At 40.9% G+C, this 25946-nt stretch overlaps 1 protein-coding gene across 2 annotated transcripts in view; it reads right to left on the reverse strand.

Moving 5' to 3' along the window:
* Nucleotides 1–20689, reverse strand: part of LOC132815374 (collagen alpha-1(XXI) chain-like) — a 59020-nt gene extending 38331 nt beyond the window's left edge. Inside the window, exon 1 of one of the 2 annotated variants that reach the window (XM_060824257.1) lies at nt 20398–20689. The gene's annotated coding sequence lies outside the window, so the exon portion shown is untranslated. Of the gene's footprint in view, nt 1–20393 lie in introns of both variants that reach the window. The other variant, XM_060824258.1, reaches the window with a different exon arrangement.
* Between the last annotated feature and the right edge of the window lie 5257 nt (nt 20690–25946).

Below are 25946 nucleotides of genomic sequence, written 5' to 3' on the forward strand. Positions count from 1 at the left end.
TAAACAAACATATATAATACAATGCACTGTGATTTTTACCTATACTCATCTGTATCACAACTGATCTGGATGTCTAAATGTTTGCATATGTTGATGATGTGTATTCCAAAATGTACTTTAGCTTTTCCTGATATGTGAACTTCAGGCTCAAATAACATTTAACCAAGAAGTGTTCCTTTTGGCTACTAAATTATTAGTTTAATCGAGATCAATTATCCTTCAGTTGAAGTAAAAGAAAAGTATTTAATCAAAGGAATTTAGAGCCTTGTGAAGCAGTAGCCATAATCTAAGAAGTATTAAATTTGACTAATGTGAAGGCTTTCAGCTACAGTCAACCTCAATTCCAGTTAGACCAAGTGTAATTGATCAGAGAGCTCTCAGAATATTTTCCCAACTGTGATATTCTTTATGGCTTGAATTATTGATTACACAATACCTGTATATTTGTAGTATAACATTCTTTCACCGTGGAAAAGGGGACAGAAATCACCACACAAATACCATAAGAAGTAAGAATTCTTTGATTCTCTGGAATTGTTCCATCACTGATAACCACTGTTAAGGTCCAAAAGATGTTCCAAGACCTGGTATAATTGTGCTGTCTTGTTCAATTCAGATTTTGTCCCATTCTTATCACTGTCTCCAATGTTACTGACCCTAATTTATCTCAACATGCTTTCGATTGCACTGTGTCTTGGCCAAATATTTTCCTGCACTATATTCCCTTTATATTCTCTTAGCTCTGTTTATCTTGTTTAAGTTAACTGAATGTGAGTCAGTGGCAGAATATCATTTCAGGGGTATTAATCAATTAATTAATTGAATAGAATCCCTACAGCATGGGAATAGGCCATTCAGCCTAACTGACCCTCCAAAGACCATCCCACCCAGACCCATTTCCCTACCCTGTCCCTATAACCTTGCAGTTCTCATGGCTAATGCACCTAACCTACACAAGCCTGGACACTATGGGGCAATTTAGCATGACCAATTCAACTAACCTGCATATCTTTGGATTGTGGGAGGAAACTGGAGCACCTGGAAGAGACATGCAACCGCCACACAGAAGTACCTGAAGGTGGAACTGAACCTGTGTCCTTGGTGCTGTGAGGCAGCAGTGCTAACCACTTAGCCACCATGCTTAGTAGCAGTGGAAAGGTATTTCATGAACAGACAATGATTTAATCCCATTAAAGTTATATGTGTTATTAAATTGATACTTTAAAACCCAGGCATGCTTAGTGGTATGATGATTAATCAAAGGGATTTTCCAGCCACCTGACACATTACAGCTAAGGCAGCCATTGCTTCCTTTGGCATTGTAAGCAATAATATAAACGTCTCTGAAAAAAGTCACAACCAAAAGCAGAAAGTCACATTCCCTGCAGATATTGTCTTCAGACTGGACCAGTATTGCTCATCTTGGAATTTATTCAAAAAATTCAAATAAATCTCTTTTCTGAGTTACTAACTTGTATGAATTATTCCAGTGAGTCAGAGAGCTAGTTTTGGACCCCATCATGAAACCTGATCAGCTCATGGAGGTATGACCAACACTAGCAGCTCACCCTAACTAAACAGGTGGCCAGGGCTAAGTAATCCCAGAACCAATGAATCAGATCAAAGCACTAGGCATGAACCCTCATGGATAACTGAACAAATGACAAGAGGGGAAGCACTGCAAATTAGTGAAAAAGACAAGGCTGAAGCATTTGCAATAATCTTCAATCAAAACTCTGAATCAATAATACATTCTAGTCTCTTGCTGAGGCGCCCAGCAGCAGAGCTGCCAGTTTTCAACCAAGTTAATTCACTCCATGAGGTATTAAGTATTAAGGACTGGTTTGCACTGCCACTGCAAGTGTTGTATTATCACATAGATTTTGGACAGACAGGATCATACCTTGAAGAAAGTTACTGTGATGTTCCAAAATAAAGGTACCATGTTATAGGGTCATGCAGACTCACAGCATGGAAACAAACCCTTTGGTCCAACCCATCCATGCCAAGCACAATTCCAAATTAAACTCGTCCCACCTGCCTGCTCCTGACACATATCCCTGCAAACCTTTCCTATTCATGTCCTTATCCCAGTGTCTTTTAAACATTGTAACTGTGCCTGTATCCACCACTTCTTCAGGAAGTTCATACCACACACAAACGACACTCCATGTCTTTTTTAAATCTCTCTCCTCTCACCTTAAGAATATGTCCCCTAGTCTTGAAATCCCCATCCTAGGGAAAAGACACTGACCATTAACCCTATCTCTACCCCTCATGATTTTATGAGCCTGAGAAGATCACCTCTCAACTCCCTACACTCCAGTGAAAAAAGTCCCAGCCTATCCAGCTTTTCTTTATAACTCAATTCTTCAAAACCCAGCAACATCCTGACAAATCCCTTCTGAACCCTCTCCACCTTAATGATATCCTTCCTACAATTGAGCAGCAAGAATTGGACTGAGTATTCCAGAAGAGGCCTCACTAATGTCCTGTACAACCTCAACATGACTTCCAACTCTTATACTCAAAAGACTGAGCAATGAAGGCAAGCATGCTAAATGTCCTTTTAACCACCCTGTCTATATGTGACGGAAACTTCCATATTCTCATCCAAATCGTTTATATAATGACAAACAAAAGAGGACCCAGAACCAGTCCCTGAGGAACACCGCTGGTGACAGGCCTTCAGTCTGAAAAGCAACCCTCCGCCTCCACTCTCTGTCTCCTGCCATTAAGCCAATTAGGTATCCAATTGGAAAGCTCACCCTGAATCCCATGTGAGCTAGTTTTATTAATTAGTCTACCATACTGAACCTTGTCAAAGGCTTTACTAAGTCTAAGTAAATGTCTACTCCTCTGCCCTCATCAATCTTTTTGGTAACCTCCTCAAAAAACTCAATCAAGTTTGTGAGACACGATTTTCCTCGCACAAAACCATACTGATTATCCAAAACTATTTTTGCCTCTCAATGTCTATAAATCCTTTCTTTTAAAGTCATTTTACAATAATTTACCCACAACCGTAGTCAGACTCACAGGTCCATAGTTCCCCGGTTTCTCCTTAGAACCTTTCTTAAACAAATGCACAACATTAGCTACCCTCCAGTCATCGGGCACCTCACCTGTAGTTATAGATTATGGGAATATTTCTGCTTGGGGCCTTGCAATTTCCTCCCTTACTTCCCTCAACATTCTGGGATACATTAAATCAGGTCCCTTATGTCTACTTCTCTCTCCTTGTGTTTAATGGATTAAGCGTAGGGGCTTCAGTCAATCAGCTAGGAACATGTCATGAACTCTAACTTCAGTTAGCACAGAACACAGATTATACAGCTAAGTCTGTGTCTCATACCTTGTAAATATTTAGTGTTGTAGCTGAAAATGTGTTGCTGGAAAAGTGCAGCAGGTCAGGCAGCATCCAAAGAGCAGGAGAATCGACGTTTCGGGCATGAGCCCTTCTTCAGGAATGAGGAAAGTGTGTCCAGCAGGCTAAGATAAAAGGTAGGGAGGAGGGACTTGGGGGACGGGTGTTGGAAATGCAATAGGTAGAAGGAGGTCAATGGATCCTTAGAATAGTTTAAAGGCACTAGGAGTATACTGAAGAGGGAAATCAGGAGGGCAAAATGGGGACATGAGATAGCTTTGGCAAGTAGGGTTAAGGAGAATCCAAAAGGTTTTTACAAATACATTAAGGATAAAAGGGTAACTAGGGAGAGAATAGGTCCCCTCAAAGATCAGTAAGGCGACCTTTGTGTGGAACTGCAGGAGACGGGGAAGATGCCAAACGAGTATTTTGCATCAGTGCTTACTGTGGACAAGTTCATGGAAGATATAGAATGTGGGGAAATAGTGACATCTTGGAAAAATGTCCAAATTACCGAGAAGGAGATGCTGAGTGTATTGAATAACATAGCAAAGATGGGCGGGAAGCCAGAGGACTGGGAAACTTTTAAAGAGCAACAGAGGATAACTACAAACGCAATACGTGGAAAAAAAAACAACACATGAAGGCAAACTGGCCAAAAACCTAAAGGAGATAGTAAAGCTTTTTTAGGTATGTGAAAAGAAAAAAAATGGTTAAGACTAAACTTGGGCCCTTGAAGACAGAAACTGGTGAATTTGTTATGGGGAACAAGGAAATGGCAGAAGAATTGAATAGGTACTTTGGAACTGTCTTCACTGGGGAAGACAGAAGCAATCTCCCAGATATAACAGTTGCTGAAGGATCTAGGGTAATGGATGAACTGAAGGGAATTTATGTTAGGCAGGAAATGGTGTTGGAATAACTGTTAGGTCTGAAGGCTGATAAGTCACTGGGACCTGATGGTCTGCATCCCAGTGTACTTAAGAAGGGGGCTCTAGAAATCATGGACGCATGGGCAATCATTTTCCAATGTTCTATAGATTCAGGATCAGTTCCAGTGGATTGCAGGGTGGCTAATGTTGTTATACTTTTCAAGAAAGGAGGGAGAGAGAAAACAGGGAATTATGGACCGGTTAGCCTGACGTCAGTGGTGGGAAAGATGCTGGAATCAATTATAAAAGATGAAATTACAACTCATTTAGATAGCAGTAACCGGATAGGCCAGCGTCAGCGTGGTTTTATGAAGGGGAAATCGTGCTTGACTAATCTTCTAGAATCTTTTGAAGATGTAACTATGAAGATGGACAAGAGAAAGCCAATGGATGCACTGTACTTGGACTTTCAGAAAGCCTTTGATAATGTCCCACATAGAAGATTAGTGAGCAAAATTAGGGCACAGGGTATTGAGGCAAAGTACTGACTTGGATTGAAAATTGGCTGACTGACAGGAAGCAGAGTAGTGATAAACGGGTCCTTTTCAGAATGGCAGGCGGTGACCAGTAGCGTACCACAAGGTTCGGTGCTGGGACTGCAGCTGTTTACACTTACATTAATGATATAGATGAAGGTATTGAAAGTAATATTAGCAAATTTGCTGATGACACAAAGCTGGGTGGCAGGGTAAAATGTGAGGAGGATGTTATGAGAATACAGGGTGACTTGGACAGGCAAGGTGAGTGGACGGATGCATGTTTAATGTGGATAAATGTGTGGTTATCCACTTTGGTGGCAAGAACAGAAAGGCAGATTACTACCTAAATGGAGTCAAGTTATGTAAAGAGGAAGTTTAACGAGATCTAGGTGTTCTTGTACATCAGTCAATGAAAGCAAGCATGCAGGTACAGCAGGCAGTGAAGAAAGCTAATGCCATGCTGGCCTTCATAACAAGAGAAATTGAATATAAGAGAAAAGAGGTCCTTCTCCAGCTGTACAGAGCCCTGGTGAGACCTGAATTATTGTGTGCAGTTTTGGTCTCCAAATTTGAGGAAGGACATTCTGGCTATTGAGGGAGTGCAGCATTGGTTCACAAGGTCAATTCCTGGAATGGCGGGACTATCATATCCTGAAAGATTGGAGTGACTGGGCTTGTAAACACTTGAGTTTAGAAGGATGAGAGGGGATCTGATTGAGACGCTTAATATTATTAAAGGATTGAACACTCTGGAGACAGGAAACATGTTTTCACTGATGGGTGAGCTCAGAACCAGAGGACACAGTTTAGAAACAAGGGGTAGGCCATTTAGGACAGAGTTGAAGAGAAACGTCTTCACCCAGAGAGTGGCGGATATATGGAATGCTCTGCCCCAGAAGGCTGTGGAGGCCAGGTCTCTGGATACTTTCAAGAAAGAGATGGATAGAGCTCTTAAAGATAGTGGAATCAAGGGTAATGGGAATAAGACAGGAACAGGATACTGATTGTGGATGGCCAGCCACGATCATAATGAATGGTGCTGATGGCTTGAAGGGCCGAATGACCTACTCCTGCACCTATTGTCTATTGTCTATTGAAACACATAAAAGTGGATAAAGCCCCAGGATCTGATCAGTTGTACCCTAGAAATCTGTGAGAAGCTAGAGAAGTGATTGCTGGGCCCCTTGCTGAGGTATTTGCATTATTGATAGTCACAGGTGAGGTGCCGGAAGACTGGAGGTTGGCTAATGTGGTGCCACTATTTAAGAAAGGTGGTAAGGAAAAGCCAGAGAATTACAGACCGGTGAGCCTGACATCGGTGGTGGGCAGGTTGTTGGAGAGAATCCTGAGGGACTGGATGTACAAGCATTTGGAAAGGCAAGGACTGATTAGGTATAGTCAACATGGCTTTGTGCGTAGGAAATCATGTCTCACAAACTTGATTGGGTTTTTTGAAGAAGTAACAAAGAGGATTGATGAGAGCAGAGTGGTAGATATGATCTATATGGACTTCAGTAAGGCATTTGACAAAGTTCCCCATGCGAGACTGATTAGTAAGGTTAGATCTCATGGGATACAGGGAGAACTAGCCATTTGGATACAAAACTGGCTCAAAGGTAGAAGACAGAGGGTGTGTTGGAAGGTTGTTTTTCAGACTGGAGGCCTGTGACCAGTGGTGTTCCACAAGGTTCGGTGCTGGGTCCACTACTTTTCGTCATTTATATGAATGTCTTGGATGTGAACATAAGAGGTATAGTTAGTAAGTTTGCAGGTGACCCCAAAATTTGAGGCGTAGTGAACAGTGAAGAAGGTTACCTCAGATTACAATGGGATCTTGATCAAATGGGCCAATGGGCTGAGGAGTGGCAGACGGAGCTTAATTCAGATAAATGCAAGGTGTTGCATTTTGGGAAAGCAAATCTGAGCAGGACTTATACATTTAATGGTAAGGTCCTAGGGAGTGTTGCTGAACAAAGAGACCTTGGTTCATAGCTCCTTGAAAGTGGAGTCGCAGGTAGATAGGATAGTGAAGAAGGTGTTTGGTATGCTTTCCTTTATTGGTCAGAGTATTGAGTACAGGAGTTAGAAGCTGCAAATGTGTTGCTGGTCAAAGCACAGCAGGTTAGGCAGCATCTCAGGAATAGAGAATTCGACGTTTCGAGCATAAGCCCTTCATCAGGAATAAGAGGAGTTAGAAGGTCATGTTGCAGCTGTACAGGACATTGATTAGGCCACTTGGAATATTGCATGCAATTCTGGTCTCCTTCCTATCAGAAAGATGTTGTGAAACTCGAAAGGATTCAGAAAAGCTTTACAAGGATGTTGCCAGGCTTGGAGGATTTGAGCTATAGGGAAAGGCTGAACAGGCTGAAGTTGTTTTCCCTGGAGCATCGGAGGCTGATGGGTGACCTTACAGAGGTTCATAAAATCATGAGGAGCATGGATAGGATAAATAGACAAAGTCTTTTCCTTGGGATGGGGAGTCCAGAACTAGAGGGGAAAGATATAAAAGAGACCTAAGGGGCAACTTTTTCACACAGAGGCTGGTACGTGTATGGAATGAGCTGCCAGCAGAAGTGGTGGAGACTAGTACAATTGCAACATTTAAGAGGCATTTGGATGGGTATATGAATAGGAAGGCTTTGGAGGGATATGGGCTGGGTGCTAGCAGGTGGGACTAGGTTAGGTTGGGATATCTGGTCGGCATGGACGGTTTGGATGAAGGGTCTGTTTCCGAGCTGTACATCTCTATGATTCTATGACTAAGAGAAGTTGAAGAGTCTCTTTTGTATTGTATGATCCCATGATCCATCAATTTGTCTGAGTTCAGGAGTGGAGTTAAGAAAAACAATCGAGTTGGAGTACAGCAACCTTGTTCTCAGCATCTACAATTGTAAATACCTTGCCTTTACTGAAGATCAGGCTTTTCCAATCTCTCCAATGGTCTGATTCTTTAGTGCTCCCTTTTACCAATAAATTCCCAAATAGACTTTTCTCTGGACCACCAAGATCCTTAAGATAACACAGGGTGACTCCTCTTCATTAGCGTACACAGAACACAAGCAGAATTTTGGAAAAAAGTGCACCTCTTGTTGGTTGAGTCCTGCACGCTAAGATGTTAGTCCCATGATTTTGATCCTTAAAAAAAATTTGCAAAAGTTCCAAAAAGGCAACATGTGACTTACTCACGATTTCCATTTTGATGCCAACATTGTGCGGAGGCTCAGATTGTTGCTTTTAAAATGTAGCGACAGGGAAAAGCAAAAGATAAAAGAAGCATAATAGGAAAAGTGAAAGGAAAACAAGCCAGGCCAATAAAAGGAAATCACCACACAGTGCACTGCACTCTACTTGGAAAAGGAAAGCAAGGACCTGCAAAGAGAAATGGAAGGGAAACACTTCATTATGGATGACCACACCTTTGACATTCATTTAGAACTTCGATTATTCCTTTTTTTTAAATATCAACCTTTACTTTAAGGATTAGCAGATAATTGACAAAGAACAAAATGCAGAAAACCGTCTCACTCTGGCTCTGAAGGGCTAAGAAGATTCAAAACTTAATGAATTTCTGATGCTATCTGAAAGGATCTTGACAATTACTTTCTGGTTTTAGAAAATCAACTTAAAAGTGGAGTCAAGTTCAGGATTCACAGACTTGAGTTCATATCATACAACCAAACAGCCAGCTGAAATGATTGCCCAATTTATACTCAGATATCAAAGTAAAGTTGTGGAAAGTGATTTCACCAAAGTTAACCTAGCTGAAATGCTTCTGGGACTGGTCAGTGCATCCACCACTCTTATACATTCCTGAAAATCACTTCTGGACAAACCTAAGCAATGGATTATTGAATCACCTGGAATAATCTATTGTAGCAGGCCAGCATTGTGTACAAGTGCTTAACTCTGGAACTACATCAAAAGATTTAGAGGAGCATCCAAATCTTACACTGAATGTGGCATGTTCCATCCTCCAAGCCAGTGTCTGGAATCTTGAGACATTTACAAAGCTATGTTCTATAATAGCACATTGGAATTAGATGTTCAATTACTGACAGGCACCCAAAATATAACACAAGGCTCCACAGGAGCATGTTTAGAAAACCAACCATGAACAATACCAAAGAAGATTCCAAAGTTCCATCATGGCATGCAAGCATTTCAATGAAGTCCAAGAGGCTACTGCAATATTACAGCTTTCAGATACCCATCAGAGTATAGTGGTAAACTTGACACACCACATGGATAGCTTCAGTAAAGCTGAAGCCTTTACGTCTAAGCAAGTGATATACTCCAAAAGGAATGGACAAAATGCACAATATACCAAAATCGACATTGACGCAAATGCAAATTCAACTGTTTGTACATCTTATACAGGCTGTACTCAGCATGCGGCATTAGGTAAGCTAAATGCTTATAACAGATCCATGCATTGACATTAGCCATTATTGGTCTTTTAATATGCAAAGATCTACATATTATTATGATGCAACAGGTTAACAAACCTATCAATTGCAACACCACAGATTCTAGGATGCAATATCAATCCCCCCAGTCACAAAACAGATGGACCAGATTTAATAAAGTACATGGGATGATGACCAGCTGCAACAGTTCAAGTAGATCACCATTAGTGGGTGGCCTGAACCCAACCAACAAGTTCCAAGGCTCGTATGTTTGTTTTATTCATTCAGAGGTGAACTAAGAGTCTCTAAGACTGTGATATTCAAAGGCAAAACATGTTGTAATTCTGCAAGCTCCACCTCAAGACATGTTAGACCATACACACATAGGCCACATAGATATAGGAAAAAGCACAAGAAATTGTTGCATATGTCTATGTATTGGCCCAGTATTAACAAAGACAGCAACCAACTAATTGAGTTGTGCAAAACATGTTAATTCCAACAACCCTAATAATCTAGAAAATTTCTCCTTGTGATCCAACAGATTAATAAACTCATCAACTGCAACATCAAAGATTCCAGACTGAAAAGCTGGTCCCATATACATTAGTCACACAAGACTAATAATTTACATTTTCAAGGACACAATTACATTATGGTGACCACCTCACCATTTTATACCAAAGAAAAACCAAAGATACCACTCGTGCAACTGTTGATGGTACATTGATCATCATCTTCAGCATGTTCAAAATACCTCAACAAATTGTGTCTATCAGTTCATTAGTGCATCCTTCCAAATCATGTGCCTAAAATGGGGGGGTTCAACATTTTACCTATTCTCCTCACTACACTCCGTTGAAATAGTCTCACAGAAGGTATTGATCACAATGTAAAATCCATGATTAATCTCTAGACAATCACTTACCCTCACTGGCAGCTCTCATGTTTGGAAAACAGATTTGAACCGTTCTTTCCTTTCACATTCTCACCACCCAACCACGGGTGAAATGCTTTAAAAGCCTGATCACAAACATGCAGTCACCCCAACCTGAACCCGGATAAAGCAATGGAGTTCAATATTTTTATACAAAAAACACAAATTCCTGGATAAGTACTACTTTTTTGTGTCCAGACTAAGTCATATTACATTGTATTGAGCAATAGTCAAGTTCTGAAAAGAAATAGAAAATGTATCAAACTGTAGTTCATCAGCCACCTGCCACATTTCTAACAATCCTCAGACCTTATGTTTTGGTCAAAATTGCAATATTGTCTGATAGAGCCCAGTTTCAACTTATTCTTTTTCAAATTTTCCACACTTACTTTCTATTGTAAATTACTATCTCCTACATTGTATCTGGAATTCATGCAATAACCAATATATTAGCAATTTTATTGTATTTTTGCTCTTGGATAGAGTTTAAGCTGGTGACATGGTACAGCAGCACTTCATACAGTTGCCTGTACTATGATCTTGTCAATCATGATAACAATTTCATAGCTGAATCAGAAGGTTGAGGGTTTAAGTCCCACTCCACTGACCTGAGTAGTAAAATATAGGTTGACACTCCAGTGCAGTACTGGAGTTTGTGCTGTCAGAGGTGAGGTCAGATCAGATGTTAAGCTGGTGACATGGAGGCCAAACAAGCTATGATTTTCCATCCATTCTTTCTTCATGTATGGGCTGTGGAAATGGTAGTCTTGTACCGCTAAACATTGCTTGCTAAATTATTTAACATGGATTCTTAAAAAAAAATAACATTCAACAGCCTGTTAAGACTGATGAAGAAAAGACTGAAAAAGATTTCATGCAGCTTTCATTTCAAAGTTCCAAGCAGCTGGTTATTTTCATTGAGGTTTTAAGGAACAAAGTACCCTAATTCTCTTCAGGGCAAAACAGTCACATTGCAACTAGTAAGCTGATTTTGGCACACAGACACCAGAGATTGAAAGAAAAAGGTTGTACAGCAATTCATCAACCTAGCAATGGGAGCAGGTTGACAGGACCAAAAAAAGCAACCTTCCATTCATCCCTTTTTTAAACATTAACACATTGTATACATATGCCCTTATACTAAAATAAGTACTGAATACAATGAATGTTTGTGGCAATAGTTTATGTTAAATTAATGCAAAAACAATTGCTTTGCAGATAAGTGGGCAAATGAATTTTAGAAATTACAGCACTTCATACAGTTGCCTGCACTATGATCTTGTCAATCATGATAACAATTTCATAGCTGAATCAGAAGGTTGCGGGTTTAAGTCCCACTCCACTGACCTGAGTAGTAAAATATAGGTTGACACTCCAGTGCAGTACTGGAGTTTGTATTGTCAGAGGTGGGGTCAGATCAGCTGTTAAATCAAAGCCCCACCTACCTTCTTAGGTGAATATTAATGATCCCTTTGCATGATTCAAACAACAGCATTTATCCCTCATCCAGCAACATGAAAAACAGATGATATGGTTTTAAAATGCTGCTTGTGGATCTTTCTGGGCGTAAATTCGCTGCCAAGCTTTGCAGGATGTTAGAGGCAGGGTTGAGGACAGCAGGAATCTTTCTAAGAAGCCAGGATGAGAAGGAGGAATATTTTCTTGGAACCAATGCCCCTGGCACTCGGCAGATCGACATCACCCAATCCAACTCTGAGAGCGTACACGACGGTTGAAGTTAGGGGCTTGAAACTTGTGGACTGTCTGTGTTGGCAAAGACAATGTAGATGTGATCTCAGGTCTGATGTAAGGATCTCCCCTGGTCTGGATTAACCTGTACTCCATTGAGTCTTAAGGACGTGGCTCTAGAAATCATGGATGCATTGGTAATCATTTTTCAATGTTCTATTGATTCTGGATTAGTTCCTGTAGATTGGAGGGTGGCTAATGTTGTCCCACTTTTCAAGAAAGGAGGGAGAGAGAAAACAGAGAATTAAAGTTGTGTTAGCCTGATGTCAGTGGTGGGACAGATGCTGGAGACAATTATAAAAAATGAAATTATCACTCATGTGGATAGCAATAACAGGATAGGTCAGAGTCAGCATGAATTTATGAAAGGGAAATTGTGCTTGACAAACCTGGAATTTTTGAGGATGCTACTATGAAGATGGACAAGGGAGAGCCAGTGGATGTAGTGTATCTGGACTTTCAGAAAGCCTTTGTTAAGGATCCACATAGGAGCTTAGTGAGCAAATTTAGGGCACATGGTATTCGGGGCAAGGTACTGACTTGGACTGAAAATTGGCTGACTGACAGGAAGCAGAGTAGTGATAAACGGGTCCTTTTCAGGATGGCAGGCGGTGACCAGTGGGTTCGGTGCTGGGACTGTAGCTGTTTACAATATACATCAATGATATAGATGAAGGTATTACTTTTAAGTAATATTAGCAAATTTGCTGATGACACAAAGCTGGGTGGCAGAGTGAAATGTGAGGAGGATGTTATGAGAATACAGGGTGACTTGGACAGGTCAGGTGAGTGGACGGATGCATGGCAGATGCAGTTTAATGTGGATACATGCGTGGTTATCCACTTTGGTGGCAAGAACGGAAGGCAGATTACTATCTAAATGGAGTCAAGTTAGGTAAAGAGGAAGTTCAACGAAAACTAGGTGTTCTTGTACATCAGTCAATGAAAGCAAGCATGCAGGTTCATCAGGCAGTGAAGAAAGCTACTGGTATGCTGGCCTTCATAACAAGAGTAATTGAGTATAGGAGCAAAGAGGTCCTTCTCCAGCTGTACAGAGCCCTGATGAGACCGTACCGAGAGTATTGTGTGCAGTTTTGGTCTCCAAATTTGAGGAAGGACATTCTGGCTATTGAGGGAGTGCAGCGTTGGTTCACGAGGTCAATTCCTAGAGAGCGGGACTATCATATGTCGAAAGATTAGAGTGACTGCGCTTGTATACATTTGAGTTTAGAAGGATGGCAGGGGATCTGATTGAGATGTATAAGATTATTAATGGATTGGACACTCTGGAGTCAGGAAGCATGTTTCAGTTGATGGGTGAGTCCAAAACCAGAGGACACAGTTTAAAAATAAGGGGTAGAACAGAGTTGAGGAAAACCGTCTTCACCCAGTGAGTAATGGATATATGGAATGCTCTGCCCCAGAAGGCAGTGGAGGCCAAGTCTCTGGATACTCTCAAGAAAGAGATGGATAGAGCTGGTCGAGATAGTGAAATTAAGGGTTATGGGGATAAGGCAGGAACAGGATACTGATTGTGGATGATCAGCCATGATCATAGTGAATGGTGGTGCTGGCTCAAAGGACCAAATGGCTGTCTCCTGCACCTATTGTCTATTGAGTCCAATCCTATTTTCTTATATCCTTATATTGTCTTCATACCCAATTTACCCAATTTTCTTTGAAAAGATGACATCGTTTTCCTATATGATGAAGCATTCTGTACATAACAACCCCTCCTGAAGAGAATATGCCCATATCTCTCCCTTTATTCTTTTTGCAATAATTATCACTCTACATTTGTTTTGTTGCCACCTGTCCATCAGTGGAAAAAGTATTTTATTACTTACCATCGCAAAGGAACATTCCACAATTCCAAAAACAACCAACTTCCACTTAGCCTTCGCTTCTCTCAGAAAAAGTGGAGCAGATATTTTTCATCTGTTCTTCCCACTTCATTCCCTTGCCATAACTCTAACATTATTCTTGGAAAGGGGTACTGAACTACATTCCAGACTCCAGTACTGGTCCAGATAATGTCTTGAACAAAACCAACATCAGTTTTAGATCTATTCATGACTGCTAGGCTGGCATTTATTGTCATCCTTATTGCCCCAGAGATGCTGATTGTGAGTTGCTTTCGAGAGCTATTCGAGTCATAGAGATGTACAGCACGGAAACAGACCCTTCAGTCCATCCGTCCATGCCGACCAGATATCCCAACTCAATCTAGTCCCACCTGCTAGCACCCGGCCCAAATCCCTCCAAACCCTTCCTATTCATATACCCATCCAAATGCCTTTTAAATATTGCAATTATACCAGCTTCCACCACTTCCTCTGCAAGCTCATTCTATACACATAGAAAATGTTGCCCCTTAGGTCTCTTTTATATCTTTCCCCTCTCACCCTAAACCTATGCCCTCTAGTTCAGGACTCACCCACTCCCGGGAAAAGATTTTGTCTATTTAATCTATCCATGCCCTTCATAATTTTGTAAGCCTCTATATGGTCACACCTCAGCCTCCGATGCTCCAGGGAAAACAGCCCCAGCCTGTTCAGCCTCTCCCTATAGTTCAAATCTTCCAACCATAGCAACATCCTTGTAAATCTTTTCTGAACACTTTCAAGTTTCACAACATCTTTCTGATAGGAAGGAGTCCAGAATTGCACATAATACTCCAACAGTGCTCTAGCCAATGTCCTGTACAGCCACAACATGACCTCCCAACTCCTGTACTCAATACTCTTAACCAATAAAGGAAAGCAAACCAAATGTCTTCTTCACTATCCTATCTACCTGCGACTCCACTTTCAAGGAGCTATGAACCTGCACTCCAAGGTCTCTTTGTTCAGCAACACTCCCTAGGACCTTACCATTAAGTGTATATGTCCTGCTAAGATTTGCTTCCTTAAAATGCAGCACCTCACATTTATCCGAATTAAACTCCATCTGCCACTTCTCAGCCCATTAGCTCATCTAATCAAGATCTGAGGTAACATTCTTTATTGTCCACGACACCTCCAATTTTAATCTGCAAACTTACTAACTATACCTCTTACGTTCACATCCAAATCATTTATATAAATGACGGAAAACAGTGGACCCAGCACCGATCCTTGTGGCAGTCCACTGGTCACAGGCCTCCAGTCTGAAAAACAACCCTCCACCACCACCCTCTGTCTTCTACTTTTGAGCCAGTTCTGTATCCAAGTGACTAGTTCTCCCTGTATTCCGTGAGATCTAACCTTGCTAACCAGTCTCCCATGGGGAACCTTGTCGAATGCCTTACTGAAGTCCATATAGATCACGTCTACCGCTCTGTCCTCATCAATTCTCTTTGTTACTTCTTCAATCAAGTTTGTGAGACATGATTTCCCATGCATAAAGCCATGTTGACTGTCCTTAATCAGTCCTTGCCTTTCCAAATACATGTACATCCTGTCCCTCAGGATTCCCTCCAACAACTTGCCCACCACCGATGTCGATCTCACTGGTTTATAGTTCCCTGGCTTGTCCTTACCACCTTTCTTAAACAGTGGCACCACATTAGCCAACCTTCAGTCTTCCTGCACCTCACCTGTGACTATCAATGATACAGCTATCTCAGCAAGAGGCCCAGCAATCACTTCCCCAGCTTCCCATAGAGGTCTAGGGTACACCTGATCAGGTCCTGGGGATTTGTTCACTTTTATGTGTTTCAAGACATTCAGCACTTCCTCATCTGTAGCATGGACATTTTTCAAGATGTTACCATCTATTTCCCTACATTCTATATCTTCCATGCCCTTTCCACAGTAAATACTGATGCAGAATACTCATTTAGTATGTCCCCATTTTCTGCTGCTCCACACAAAGGCCACCTTGCTGATCTTTGAGGGGCCCTAATCTCTCCCTAGTTACCCTTTTGTCCTTAATTGGAGTGTATGAATATCCACATTACTGTTAAGGAGAGTGTTCCAGGATCTTGACTCAGTAACAATGAACAATGTTCAGATATTACCAAGTTGGGATTGCAGTGGCTTGGTGGAGAATATGCAGGTGATGGTGCTTCTATACACCTGCCACCCTTGCCATTTAGGTGATAGGTGTCATGGTTTGGAGGATGCTAATGAAGGTCCCTTGATGCCTTGATGCAATGCTTTGCAGATGGGACACACTGAAATGATTCCTAGTATTTGTTCTGCTCCTGTAGCCATGGTTTCTGGTCAATAGTAAACCCCAGGATGCCAATAGTGAGAGAATCAGTATTAAGTGATGAAACAAAAACAGAAATTACTAGTGAAACTCATCAGGTCTGTTAGCATCTGTGGGAAAAAATGCAGAGTTCACATTTGAGATGGTTATTGCCCAGAACCTATGAAGCATAAATGTTACTTGCCATTTCAGCCCAGGCTTGACAATTGTCCTGAATTGCTACATGTGAACGTTGACTGTTTCCATATCTGTGGAGTTATGAATAGTGCTAAACATTGTTCACTGAGTCTGACCTTATGATGGAAGTTCAGTCATTGATGAAACAGCTGAAAATAGTTGGGTCTTAGACATTGTCCTGAGGAACTACTGACCTCCAACGACTGCAGCCATCTTTCTCTGTGCAAGGAACGACTCCTTCCCCTGAAATCCATTACTTCTAGTTTGGGAGGCTTCATGATATCACATTTGGTCAAATATCAATGGCAGTGATCCTTATTTTCCCTTGAGTTCACCTCTTTCCTCCATAGTTGGACCAAAGCTATATTTTTATTCATTCATGGGATTTAGGCGTCATTGACTAGGCTAGTGCTCATTGACCATCCCTAATTGCCTAGATGGCAGTTAAGAGTTGACCACATTGAAGGTCTGGAATCATATGTCGGCCAGACTAGGCAAATATGGCACATTTCCTTCCCTAGATAATATTAGTGAAACAGATCAGGTTTTACACAGCTGATGGTGGTCTGATGGTCACCTTTAGATTAGCTTTTAATTCCAGACATTGAATTCAAATTTCACTGACCGTGGTAGAGTTCAAACCCTTGTTCCCAAAACATTAGCTTGGTGTTTGGCATTGCTGGTCCAGTGATGTTATAACAGTACATCCCCTTAATGTGTGGAATTGTGTGGCCCTGCCAGGACCCAAACTACACATCAGTGAGGAAATTATTGTTGAATAAGAATTGCTTGAAGTTCTGTCCATGATCCCTTCCATCATTTTACTGATGCTTAGGTGTAGACAGATTGAGGAGTAATTGGCCTATTTGGATTTATCTTGCTTTATATTGAACAACATACCTAATTTTCTGCATTGCTGGGTAGATGTCAGTGTCGTAGATGTACTGGAACAGCTCATTCTAGAGGACATGTCTTTAGCACTATCACCAGAATGTTGTCAAGGCCCATAATCTTTGGAATGTCCAGAACCTTCAGTGTTTCTTGTAATTGCCATTTCCAGTGTCTTGGTTGGTATCAACTGACCCATTCAATTTCATTACTTTCCTCATACTATGTAACAGTTAGGTATAGCTGAATATATATAGTTAGATAGACTCACAGAATCATAAAGTTGTACAGAATGGAAAACAGACCCTTCGGTCCAATTCATCCATGCCAACTAAATATCCTAACATAATCTAGTCCCATTTGCCAGCACTTGGCCCATATCCCTCTAAACCCTTTCTATTCATATACCCATCCAGGTACCTTTTAAATGCTGCAATTGTACCAACCTCCACCACTTCCTCTGGCAGCTCATTCCATACACACATCACCCTCTGCATGAATAAAGTTGCCCCTTAGATCCTTTTTATATCTTTCCCCTCTCACCTTAAACCTGTGCCTTCTAGTTCTGGACTCCCCACCCCAGGGAAAAGACTTTGCCTATTTGCAGTGTGTCTCACCAAAACAGTTGAGGATGACAGATGTTCTTTCCCCCAAGGACATTAGTGGGCCATGGATGTTTCTACCAATGATTTCACGATGCCTATTAATCCAGATTTTTAATTAACCAGATGTATTTATGAACTCAAATGTAACCATCTGCCGTGATTAGACGTGAACCCAAGTTCCCAGAGCTTTAGCCTGGGTTCTGGATTATCAGTACAGTGATTATACCATAACAACATTTAGAGTCATAGAGTCATGGAGATGTATAACATAGAAACAGACCCTTCGGTCCAACCGGTCCATGCCGACCAGATATCCCAACCCAATCTAGTCCCACCTGCCAGCGCCCGGCCCATATTCCTTCGAACCCTTCCTATTCATATACCCATCCAAATGCCTTTTAAATGTTGCAATTGTACCAGCCTCCAACACATCCTCTGGCAGCTCATTCCATACACGTACCTCCCTCTGCATGAAAATGTTGCCCCTTAAGTCTCTTTTATAACTTTCCCCTCTCACCCGAACCTATGCCCTCTAGTTCTGGACTCCCTGACCCCAGGGAAAAGACTTTGTCTATTTATCCTATCCATGCCCTTCATAATTTTGTAAACCTCTATAAGGTCACCCCTCAGCCTCCAATGCTCCAGGGAAAACAGCCCCAGCCTGTTCAGCCTCTCCCTGTAGCTCTGATCCTCCAAGCCTGGCAACATCCTTGTAAATCTTTTCTGAACACTTTCAAGTTTCACAACATCTTTCTGATAGGAAGACCAGAATTGCACACAATATTCCAACAGTGGCTTAACCAATGTCCTCTACATCCGCAACATGACCTCCCAACTCCTGTACTCAATACTCTGACCAATAAAGGAAAGCATATCAAATGCCTTCTTCATTATCCTATCTACCTGTGGCTCTACTTTCAAGGAGCTATGAACCTGCACTCCAAGGTCTCTTTGTTCAGCAACACTCCCTAGAACCTTACCATTAAGTGTATAAGTCCTGCTAAAATTTGCTTTCCCAAAATGCAGCAACTCGTATTTATCTGAATTAATGCCCATTGGCCCATCTGGTCCAGATCCTACTGTAATTTGAGGAAACCTTCTTTGCAATCAACTACACCTCCAATTTTGGTGTCACCTGCAAACTTACTAACTGTACCTCTTATGCTTGCATCCAAATCATTTATGTAAATGACAAAAAGTAGAGGGCCCAGCACCGATCCTTGTGGCACTCCACTGGTCACAGGCCTCCAGTCTGAAAAACAACCTTCCACTACCACCCTCTGACTTCTACATTTGAGCCAGTTCTGTATACAAATGGCTAGATCTACGTGAACGGAAAACAGACCCATCTACCCTGTATCCCATGAGATCTAACCTCGCTAATCAGTCTCCCATGGGGAACCTTGTCAAACGCCTTACTGATGTCCATGTAGATCACATCTACTGCTCTGCCTTCATCAACCCTCTTTGTTACTTCTTCAAAAAACTCAGTTTGAAGCTTCTGCATGAAATATGCAAAACCCAGAATCTATTTGCTTTCATTGCATGTACATCCAATTGATACATTTCTCTGACTGTACATTTAATTAATAATCTTATAGCTACAAGTTTCATTCTTTACTTCCAAAATACTTCACATTTTCTGTAACAAACTGGAAATACCATGTGCTAATATTCCTCTGTATACTTCCTCACACTTCACAATGCTACCTCACTTGATTATCATTAAGCTTGGAAATAATTCCACTTGTGTTGGGCTAAAATCATTTAGAATGGAAAGTCAATGAGGTCTCAACATAGGTCCCTAGGATCCAGCATCCTGCCATCTGAAACACACCAATTACCTATTATCTTTCCCACTAACGGGGTTACGTTCTGTTAAACTTGCGCATAATGTTTGCAACAAGTCTTTCATGTGGCACCTTATGAGAAACCTTCTGAAAATCAATGCACACATATACCCCATTCTCTTTATCTATGCATGCCACAACTTGACTCAAAAACTTAGTTCAGGTCACCCACACGTCTGTGTTTCACAAATATATCCTAGGAAATAACCCGTCCCCTCAATGCACACCCAGAGTAAAAGTCTACGTACAAAATAACCCCAAAGCAACGCTCTTCAATTTTGCGCTACGCTGATCGCAAAATATCACGGATAACGAAATAATTCTTAAGCAGCATGCAGGCACAGAAAGAGTAAATGTGCTATATGGTAACTAAACGCATCCATTAACAAAATCGCATTTCCGAACTGTAGCACTTTTAAAAAAACACTACTTTAAAAAGGGTCAATCCAAATTCGGGATTTTGTTTATGTAGCAGGTAAGAGATTGACTCCGTCTAGCAGATGAACAGATGTGAAAACGTTGGCAGAAACGTATTTGTACAGGCATCCTACTGTAAGGGAAAAAAACTACTGTACTTGAAGCAAAAGTGATGTCAGAAAATACAGAATCTGAAATATGTTGTGTTAGCAAAAGTATATTAATTAAAAGTTGAATGGCATTTACTCTAATCAATGGTATAGCCCAGGATTACTGGAAACAGAGAAAGCAGTGGGTATTTTAATGTCCAGGTTTTGTTACTACCGTAATTTAAACTAATCCTAAAACAATTGAAGGCAAGGACAGCATCTGTTTAGAGTGTCACATACTCACTGCTGAAAGATTTCCGTACACCCGAGTCTGGGATGCTAGCTCTGATCACTGGGAAGTTGCTTGTTGCTCTCTGTCACTGCGTCGCTGTAATGATTTCGACAGTTTGTGTCCCAATCGCAACTTTCTGGCCAGTTTATTCGTGGTCACTCTGCATCGCTGTCACAGTGCTCTCCCTTCGTCACTTCTGTACATCTGATTTCTAGATGTGTTTCTGCCCACTTGTTCCTGCTCTCTCAGTGGTCAGGTTAATCTCTGAGCACTCAATAACTTCCCTCTCTTGTGCATGCACATAGCCTCTCTATCAGTCCCACCCCTTTCTCCGTCTATTACATCCATCCACACTCCGAGGTCTGACATTCAGACCCGCACGCGTTCTGACAACTGTAGTGCGTGCTCCCCTAAGCCCCAGGTTGGCGCGCACACCACTGTCCAAGTCTTGGTGCGCGACCCCCTCCCCCCTCAGGATCGGAGGTGCGCCCTGCAGATCTGTAACAGCAGCTGTTTAACCCACACTGCGAGGTGCACTCGTTGCCAGTGCAGTGTTCCCTTGTGTCTCTTTGAGGCCCAAAGAGCTTGCACCACCATTCAGTCGCTGATCTCTTCCTGGACTCAGCTCCACACACATCGGCTCACCATAACCCTTTATTCCTTAACATCTATCTTTGCCTTAAAAAACATGGGCAGGGAATTCCACAGATTCACAACCCTTTGGGTGAAGAAGTTCTTCCTCAACTCAATTCTGGTATCTACCAACCACTTTTCCCCAGATAATTTAGCATCAGCTTTCATGCTGTTTGATCCTGTTCAGCATATTGTATTTTTGATCCGGGATAATATGTGTCAGACTAAACGAACTTCACTATCAAATCTGTCAGTGCTAGGAACATTTCTTGCCCTGTAGTCACATGGTTGTGTCTTCATCACTGAAATGAGAGATGTGGAATGTTACTTGGGGATGATATACTAACAGCATTATTGTAATTGGAAGCTTTAAACCTGATTAGTAAGAAAATAATGAAATAATGCAGATACTGTACATCTGAAATAAAACAAAAAGTGCTGGAGAAGCTCAGGCAGGTCTGGCAGCATATGGTCATTTAAGCGGGCATTGGATAGGCATTTGGAAGTTATTGAGCTAGTATAGGTTAGGTAGGATTCGGTCGGCGCAACATCGAGGGCCGAAGGGCCTGTACTGCGCTGTATCCTTCTATGTTCTATGTTCTATGAGAAGAGAGAAATAATATTTGAACTCAGATAAGATTTCCCCAGACGCTCTTCTTCAGCTCCGAATCATATCGGACTTGCAAAATTAACTGTTTCTCTCTCCACAGATGCTGACAGACCTGCTGAAATTTGGTATCTGATTGAAGAGTTATCTAGATTCGAAAAGTTAGCTTGTTCTCTCTCTCCACGGATGCTGCCTGACCCCGTTGTGATTTCCAACATTTTTTTTTGTTTTCAGTTCCTGAAATTTGGTATCAGTTTTCCAGATTGAGGCAGTCACAGACTTTAGGCATTCAATCCTTAAGTTACGTCAATTGGGTACTTCCAAAGTACATTGAGGGCGCCGCTCCATTTGGAAACTTAAAAAGGCCTTCACTTGTCCTGGTGACAGCGTGCATTTAGAGTATAGTTTGACAAGGGCCATATATCATAAGTAATAGCTGATTAATATTTATTGAGAATTAATAGTCTGTTTTTTAATTAATTCTTAAGAAGTGTTAATTTTCTATTATGATTGAAAGTCAAGCTTATTCCTTGCTTTGCCCCAAAAATACAAGGATAAAGTAACTGCCATCCAGCAACTTAATTTTCTTTTTCTGTTGGGAAAACAGTTTGTGATTTCATATTTAATGCAAATTTGATTATCATTGTATATAGTTTGTATGTAATTAGGTATACATGACTTGTTTACACGGATACAGTGTATGCAGAATTTGTCATGCAAGGATGACAATTCTTTTCAACAAAAACAACACTTTTAGTTCAATTTTGTACTGTGACTTGTCACTTCCTTGAGGTTCAGCAATAGTGATACACATCCCAAGGGTTAAAATAGTTTTTGGAAAGTTCTCCTCTTTGCAAGAGATGTTTTTGTTAGCACAGGATCCATTTGCTTCATGAGAACTTCAGTAAGTAAATGACATGTCAAACAGACATTATTATTCCCTTATAGGAAATGAAACACTGACATGTTAATTATCAGAATTCGATGGTACAAATTGCTTGCTTGAATTGATTTCCAATCCTGGATCCCTGACATGATAAAATTATTCCTTTAACCACTGCTCCATTGAAAGTAACAAGTAAAATTTCATGATGTCAGAAAACAACATATGTTATGGAAAAAGTCCTTGTGTAAAGGCACAACTTAAAAAGAATGAGTTTGCTTTTTGATTTGAGTACCACTGCAAGGTGAGCATATATTGCTCATCCCTAATTACCTTTGAGAAGAAGGTGGTGGTAAGCTATCTTTTTGAGTTGTCACATGTGGTGAATGCTATCAAGTATAAAATCAAAAGACTTGCATTCTCTGGATTTGAACAATATGTGAGGAAAGCCACCATTATCTAACATCCTGCTGAATGAAAGACCTGCACTTATCTTGATACATTTTGTGTGGGTGTCTATGATCAACGCATACCAGAAGCAGATGAGTGGAAGATTAGATACCATAAAATAATTTATTGTGTATATAGGAAATGCAAGCATTTGCTACTGGCATGAATTTAATTCACAACATCCAGCCACACACAATGACTGGACAAGGTAAAGTCAATACTGGTCTGACAATCTTATCTGCAGGTAATTGACTGCTGTACATCCTATTTATATTTTGTTACATTCCCTAACCCTGAGTTGCTTAGCTGGTGCCATTCACTGTTCTCTTGGACAAAAATAATTTTATGTAAATATGTAAAGTTAATTCAACAAAGCAATCGAAAGTTAAAAGTTGACACATGCAGATTCAGCACTAAGCTATTAAGACAGCCATTCATCTGAATGTACAAAAAGCAAAACTCAGACTACATTAATTATACTCTGATAATAATTGATCAGAGTAATTGATCTTGCAGATTCAATTGAAATTTACAATTTTACACATTACTCCCCAGTTTCTATACTAAATAAATATGAATAGGTGGCAATTATGAAGCTGTGCTTTCTTGTTTTGCATTTGCCTGTTACTTGAGCCTAGCTGTAGAAAATAATTCCATGTATTTAGATTTAAGCCTTCTGTTTAATGCAGATCATCTTTGCACAATTATTCGTGGTTGAAGTACTAAACCATAAATAACAGTTTTAACAACAAATAAGCTGAGTCAGGGCTGAAGTCCAGTGACTTTACAGAGGTGGCATTGGATGGGTTTTAGTTGTTGCATGAACATATAGTTGCAAGCTTATCTTGGGTTAAACATGATTTGCAAGAGTCTGGTTTAGCCTGCAAGGGAGAGAGATGGAGTCAGTAGATCGAAAGTTGGGATCAGAATGTGCACCGAAGACAATGGCTTCAGTCTGCCCAATATGTAATTGTAATTGTAATTTCGGCTCTTGCAGTACTGGATTTCAGATCCACAATCCGGTAATTTAACAGGAAGTGTTGAGCGATATGGCGTGAGGTCAGTCTGTGTCATCAGTGTATGTGTGATAGTCCTGCTGAGCTTGAGGATGAAGCTACTGAGGAGCAGTATGCAGATGAGAAATCATTGGCAGGCAATGACAGTTCCTCAATGAACACTAGAGGTAATAGTGTGGGAACAGGAAGAGAAGATAATGCAATTGATTCTGTGGTTTCAATTAGATAGGAATGGAACTAGTTGAGTGTGTTAGCTGGATGACAGTGGTGGGACATTAGAGGAGGATGGTGTAATCAAATGTGTCAAAAGATACAAATTCTTTGTCACACCACACATGGTTTCAATTGTGATTTTTATGAGCGTTGTCATGGCGGAATCCAGATTGGAGGGCTTCCAGTAGGAGTTCAGGGAAAGGTGACCACAGATTTAGCAGGTGGTAACATATTCAAGGACTTTGGAGAGGAAGAGGAGGTTGGAGATGGGATAAAAGATTGCAAAAGCCATTGGGTCAATAGGCATTCTTTGACGATGGGTTCTGACAGGAGGGCAGTGGATCATCACCTAAAGAGAGAGAAATGTCAACAATATCTACTAACATGGGGAACAGTTGGGTGGCCAGTAATTTATGGGAATAAGGTATGAGGAGGTGGATCAAATGAACTTGGGGACAGCAAAAGGGGAGGTAGAAGAGAAAGAGAGAAAAACACAAATTCAGGTCCATGGCAGAGGAGAATCTTTTTTGTAAATATTTTTATTGAGAAAAAGATTTTGAATTTTTTACAAAATTATAGAATTACTTCAAAACAGTATAACAATCTTATAATATAATGACAATAACAGTAAACAAACTACTACTCTACTCCATAAACAATTTAGGAGAAAAAAACAAAGAATAAGGAGTAAAAAAACCTATGCAAACTACAATTCAATAAATAACTAAATTTTAAAAAAGAAACTAAATTAAACTGAATTGAACCAAGGCAACTTAAATTACATTATGTTACAACACTCAGCGTAATCCTACCAAAGCTCCCCATCACCGGGAGCATCAGTTGGCATACCCATATTTGTTCGGAATTCTTCCTCCCAGGGATCCCCTGCCCTCCAGATACAGCCCTCATGGCTACACAAAGGCCCTGACCAATATAACCGACACGTCTGCATCTATATAGTTTATAAAGGGCCTCCACATCCTATAAAAAAGTTCAATTTTCTGGTGCACCATACTCGTGAGGAAGTCCAGGGGTGTGTGATCCATAACTAACCTATGCCACCCAGAGAGTCCTGGGGGATTTTCTGGCACCCAGCTTGTCAGAATGTTCTTACTCACACAAATTGAAAGAGTATTAAACAGTTTCTTCCCATGCATGTCCAAAGAACAGAGATTCACCAAGAGGAGCGATATCTGATCTACCTTGACCTTGGTTCCCAAGATCCCTTCCAAAACACTCACTGTGGCACCCTAATACCAATGAAGCTTTTGGCATGACCACAAGCAATGAGTAAGAGTACCAATATCTGTTTTACATTTGGGGCACATTGCGGATGCTCCTGTCTTAAATTTCGCAAGCCGCTCTGATGCCAAATAAGCCCAGTAGAGTACCTTCAGCTGCATGGCCTGCATCTTACTACAAATTGAAATCTTCCTTACGTTCTCCCAAATATCTTCCCATGTCTCTGATGAGATCTCCACCCCGAGTTCTTGAGTCCAGATACCGCACAGCTGCTCAATGTCCTTTGAGACACCACCTCCTAATAAATGAGTATCTATGGACCAAAGTACTCTCCGACTTATAGGAACTCACCATTAATGTAATCTTTTTCAGTATAAAGTCCTGCATCTGAAAGTAACAAAAGAGGTCCTTCTCAGATGGTTGATATTTCTGGCTTAGCTGCTCGAAAGACATCATGACCTCCCTGTGAAACAAATCTCCCAACAGGAGACTACTCTATACTCCCAAATTCATCAAT

The sequence above is a fragment of the Hemiscyllium ocellatum genome, chromosome 4, assembly GCF_020745735.1.
Source record: "Hemiscyllium ocellatum isolate sHemOce1 chromosome 4, sHemOce1.pat.X.cur, whole genome shotgun sequence".
NCBI classification, from domain to species: domain Eukaryota; kingdom Metazoa; phylum Chordata; class Chondrichthyes; order Orectolobiformes; family Hemiscylliidae; genus Hemiscyllium; species Hemiscyllium ocellatum.